Source organism: Xenopus tropicalis, chromosome 5, assembly GCF_000004195.4.
Source record: "Xenopus tropicalis strain Nigerian chromosome 5, UCB_Xtro_10.0, whole genome shotgun sequence".
Lineage (NCBI taxonomy): Eukaryota > Metazoa > Chordata > Amphibia > Anura > Pipidae > Xenopus > Xenopus tropicalis.
In genome coordinates this window covers 18,959,982-18,965,981 of record NC_030681.2, presented here as the reverse complement: position 1 = coordinate 18,965,981, position 6,000 = coordinate 18,959,982, and the positions used below count along the sequence as shown (strand labels likewise).

Here is a 6,000-nt window from a genome sequence, read left to right as displayed (position 1 = left end):
GGTTAAATGAGTCCCTTTTCTCTGTAATAATAAAACAGTACCTGTACTTGATCCCAACTAAGATATAATTACCCCTTATTGGGGCAGAACAGCCCTATTGGGTTTATTTAATGGTTAAATGAGTCCCTTTTCTCTGTAATAATAAAGCAGTACCTGTACTTGATCCCAACTAAGATATAATTACCCCTTATTGGGGCAGAACAGCCCTATTGGGTTTATTTAATGGTTAAATGATTCCCTTTTCTCTGTAATAATAAAACAGTACCTGTACTTGATCCCAACTAAGATATAATTACCCCTTATTGGGGCAGAACAGCCCTATTGGGTTTATTTAATGGTTAAATGAGTCCCTTTTCTCTGTAATAATAAAACAGTACCTGTACTTGATCCCAACTAAGATATAATTACCCCTTATTGGGGCAGAACAGCCCTATTGGGTTTATTTAATGGTTAAATGATTCCCTTTTCTCTGTAATAATAAAACAGTACCTGTACTTGATCCCAACTAAGATATAATTACCCCTTATTGGGGGCAGAACAGCCCTATTGGGTTTATTTAATGGTTAAATGATTCCCTTTTCTCTGTAATAATAAAACAGTACCTGTACTTGATCCCAACTAAGATATAATAAATCCTTATTGGGGGCAGAACAATCCTATTGGGTTTATTTACTGTTTAAATAATTTTATTAGCAGACTTAAGGTATGAGATCTGAATTACAGAAAGACCCCTCATCCGGAAAACCCCAGGTCCCGAACATTTTGGATAATGGGTCCCATACCTGTATACATATGCAGGCTATAAATGAAAACATGTCGGGCCTGGCTGGAATATTAAAATTAATTTACTGGATGCGAAAATGTAACTGTCATGATCATAAAATGCAACAGAACTGTTACACAAACATATATATATATATATATATATATATATATATATATAGTGAATAAAGTACCACCTACAGTAAAATACAATTATATTTTTCACCAGGGGGTTCTAGGACCATGTAAAGGTTCTGGAACTCTAAGGTGACTTCTAATATCCTCATATTTTGCAACAGAGGTTACTTTATTTATTATAATATGAAAGTTTAAGTAAGTCATGTGACAGAAATGACATCACTAAGCACCAATTATAACTGATGTCATCACTAAACACCATATATAAGGATATAAAATACACAATATTCATGGCTCTTGTGTATTATACATTATACTAGTGGTGAGCTCCCTCAACTAACACTATCACTCCAGCAGCAAAGAACCATCTTTGGCTGAATGAATCTGGAGCAGGCCGGACTGGCAATCTGTGGGTTCAGGCAAATGCCAGAGGGGCTGCTGTAAGATGCCATAGACAGTCACTATTTATTGGGCTGGTGGGGGCTGTTTGCGTCTCTGTGTACTTGGAATGCCAGGGCCTATTTTGATCCCCAGTCCAGGCCTGGTATGGAGAGAAAGAATGTGTTAGGCCGGGATATTCTCTGACATTCTCTGATATTCTCCAGAGATGGACATTATAAATATCTGGTTATGCCCTTTGGGCAAAGTAATGCCCTTGTCCCTTCCCCTTAGAGACCTACTGGGACATCCTGTGATTATGTGGGTGACATATCGATCTTGTCTAAGTCATGGCTGCCCATTGTCATCATGTAAAAGAACTTTCTCTCAATATAATCAGAGCTTGAGATGCAAGTTGCTACACTATTCGGTTTATAATTTCTGATCAGGAATTTGAAATGGATCTATCCAAAATGTTTGCAGTCCTACTGTCCATTTTCCAATAAAGATATCCAACATTTCACAGGCTTTGCCAAATATTATTGACAGTTCATAAAGGTATTATCTTAATCTCTTATTCTGGCCCTATTGGCAAACCCAGCTCCCGGGCCACACAGGACAAAGACTACAGTATTACACTACCATTACAGGTCCATACCAGGAATCGTCAGGACCTTACAGTAACTCCAGTAAAATTGGTGACAGAAGAACAACTTGAGAACCCATTGTTACTGAAGTCATTTGTCACATGATGTGTGAGTTCCCCTTCAGTAATTGGCTGATCAAAATAAATTGTTATGGGCAGCTGAGCTGGTACAATCCATGTTTGCAAATAAGCCCCTAGTATTTCCCACAACTGGGATATTATAATACTGCTCATATTTTGCCCTTGGCAGAATATTCTGTGTCCTTAATTTGTATTTATTCTCTATCATTTTAGTTAAAGGGGTTATTCTCCTTTGATTTACTTTTAGTATGATGTTATTACTTTTAGTATGATGTTATTTTACTTTTTTTTCCCCACAGCTCTCCACTTTGGAGTTTCAGCAGCTATCTGGTTGCTAGGATCCAATTTACAGGAAACCAGGGAGTGGTTTGTGACCGATATATGAATAGTTGAGGGGTTGAATAGATAAGTAATAAAAAGTAACAATAATAATAACAGTGTTGCCTCACTAAGCAATATTTTTGGCTGCTGGGGTCAGTGACCCCCTATACAAAATAAATAATGACGATCAATTGAAAAGTTGCTTAATGTGGCCATTCTATAGCCACCACTTTAAGCTCAATACCTACTCATAGTTTTCCTCTTTGCCATAGATTTCTTCTACAGAAACTATACATTGTATAATATTGTATTTGTTTAAACATGCCATTGTGCTGTATAGGCCTAATTGTGCTATGAATGTTTATGTACTGGTTATGAGCAAATATAAGTCCATGTCTGGGTGCCTATACTGTAGTCTGCCATTACTGGAACCCTCAGTTCTTTAGCATCCAATCAGTATCCTCTTACACACAATTACTAAATATATGAAGTAATAATGGGTATAGAAAATAAAAGAGGATTCATCTCTCTTTTGGTTATCTAATGGCCCATCCAAGAGATGCTTGTTATTTTGGTTACAGACATAAAGCTGCTGGAAGCCATATACAGCCCTGTTCTGGGGTTACCTGATTCCTTATATCATAGACAAAAAATTACAGATAATTTGATATATATTAGATATATTAGATAACAGTAAGCAGTGTTGGACTGGGGTGCCAAGTGCCCACCAGAAAACCTTAGACATTAGGCTCACTCTCCCCTTCTCTGTTCACTCACTTTCTTAAGTCTCTTAATTACTTCTTTATACATACTATTATCTATCCTTTACTCTATTTCTTCTGTTTGTTCTCATATAGAATTGAGTAATGACCATGGTATAGGCATACAAGGCAAATGGTTGGGTGAGCAGGCGGGCCCACTGTCACCTGGGCCCCCCGGGAGTTTTCCTGGGATCCTGGTGGGCCAGTCCGACACTGACAGTAAGGTTTTGTTTTTTTGTTTTTTAACAACAGTAAACAGCCAGTTAAACTATTTTCTAAACCAATGGGCTGCAAGGTTCCCAGAGTGATCTGGTTGTACTCAGTAAGTTATTCGTAGGCTCCTCTAGGTTATTCAAGATTATTATGTGCCTATTGGATGCAAGTGCTCTACCATATTGGCCAGGGATCCCAAACCTTTTAAACACGTGAGCCATATTCAAAGCAAAAAACAGTTCTGGGAGTTGCCAAATAAGAGCTATGATTGGCTATTTGGTAGCCTCTAGGTGTAGTGACAGCCTACAGAAGGCTCTGTTTGGCAAACCATAAGGTTTTTATGCAGCAAAAACTTGTTTCCAAATCAGAAATTCAAAAATTAGCACCTACTTTGAGGCCACTTGGAGCAACATCCAAGGGGTTGGTGAGAAACATGTTGCCCCCAAGCCACTGGTTGGGGATCAGTGATATCGAAAGTGCATAACTCCTGTTATAAAATATTTACAAGACCCCCCCTTTAGTAAATCTATTGGAGCAGTCATGGGCCTGGGGTGAAATAAGACAGACTTAACTGGGTCATGCACTGGGCCCTTCTGCATTGCCCGGGCTGCTAACAAACAGCAAACCAGTGAATTACTTTGCAGAACAGTAAAACAATAGGTAGTTAAACACCACAGCACCCCATGGGGGAACTGCTCAGGTAGCTTACTTCTTTCTCCTCCCTGTGGCTCTATAGACTGGATATTGTTAATTATCCTATAGAACTTCAGTGACTTAATTGTGCGCTAGCATCTTAATGAGAAGCGTGGGCCCTGCATGCTCCCACTGATTCTGAAGCAGGAAAACATTGTGCCCACTTACCTTTGCCTTTCTACAAAGCTGCACGAAATAATGTTCTTATAAAGTATAGTTTGTGCACTACAAAAAGTATAACGATTAGTCTTGTAAGTTTCCATGCATATTATGTGTTTATCTGTCGCCACTGTCATTGGAAGGATTCACCACATGTAAATGTTCATAAACAAAAGTTAATTATTGGGAATGGTTTGTCCCTTGATCCAAGGCCACAGAGGCAGGACAAAGGCTAGGGGTTTCCTTACTTAAGCAAATATAATTTAATTAGCAGCACAGTAATTGTGACTGAAATAGTTACAAGCATCTTACAAATAACTTTTGGGGTGATGCCCAGTGGTGGCCTCAGGGGGCCCAGTAGGGAACCAAATCCAGCCAGGCCCTACCCCTTCTAGCCTGAACCCCCTTTATATGATCCACCCACTCGCAGGCATGGGGGGGTGTTGGGACGTGGCACAGTAACACAATATGAAGGGGGACCACTGATAAGTTAGACAGTTATGGCGCTGATGACGTAGATGGGAGTTTTCAACTGCTATCTGGTTGGCAGGGCTCAATTACACTAGTAACCATAAAGCATTGTGGAAGACTAGAATAATAAGGATCAATAGGAGAGGGCCACCAGAGAGGCCTAAAGTAGCCCTGATGATGCTCCTCCTTAAACAGCTCTACGCCTCTTTGGCATCAGAGTGGGACAAGAGGGGGGCTCATCACTAGTGCAGGGAAGCACTCTTGCGATCTTGATTTTAAAAAAACAAAATTTGTCTCTTAAAGTTGCTAGAGGGGTGCTCGCTGCCACCTGAGATCCCATAGCAGGAGTGGCCATGCCTACAGAATGAATCCAGGGCCAGAACTAAGGGTAGGCAGAAGAGGCACAACAGTGGGTGTGTGCTGGGCATGTACCTCTTTTGCCTGCTCTGCCATAGTTTCGCTGATGTCTGGACTGTGCTTGCAAATTTGTGAGCGTTAAGGGAGGGGTTAGGTTGAATGTTAGACGGTGTGTGCATGGGACCGGTTCTGTGAGGAAGGAGTGGGCGGGGGGGGGGGGCACTTGCCTTGGATCCCCAACCCTAGGCCCGACACTGAATGAATAACAGTAATACTGAACCCTCAGAGATGGTTTCGTTTATGGCTGCAGAATCATACAAAATAAGCAATGATGGTCAAGTGAAGAGCTAATAAGACCAGGTCCATCTATAACAGGATAATGCTTTCTGTTATTATTAATTCATATAGGGCTGGAAGGTCCTGTTACCTTGTTGTTTCTTGAATAATAGACCATATATACAGAATATATAGTCTATTATATCTGGCGCTTATGTGTCATTTCTAAGCTCACCGAGGCGAGCACTGGGAAACACCATTCTGTGTTGGTTATATACCAATTGCATGTGGGAACATTGCTTTTCACATGGGAACATATATTTATATATATATATACACACATACACAAGGAAGAGTGGAGAACACCCTATAAAGGTTCAAATGCCTTGGGTGCTGGCTAAAATGAGGAAATATATGGACAGAGAGCCGCACACACAAGGACTTAGCAATAAAGTGAAAAAGATTATTGAAAAAAATCCAACGTTTCGAGTACTGACTGTACTCTTCCTCAGGGACAAACCTGAGGAAGAGTATAGTCAGTACTCGAAACGTTGGATTTTTTTTTACATGTTTTCACTCTATTGCTAAGTCCTTGTGTGTGTGGCTCTCTGTCCGTATATATGTATATATAATGTGCCCATGTGCAAGGCATTAGTATATAACCAACACTGATTGGCGTTTCCCAGGGCTCACTGCGGTTTTATGTAAGTGAGCTTAGAAATGACAGATAAGTGCCGGTGACCT

General features: G+C 40.2%; 1 protein-coding gene across 1 annotated transcript in view; it reads right to left on the bottom strand.

Annotated features, from left to right (window-relative positions):
* camkmt (calmodulin-lysine N-methyltransferase) overlaps positions 1-6,000 on the bottom strand; it is a 237,027-nt gene that overhangs the window by 7,208 nt on the left and 223,819 nt on the right.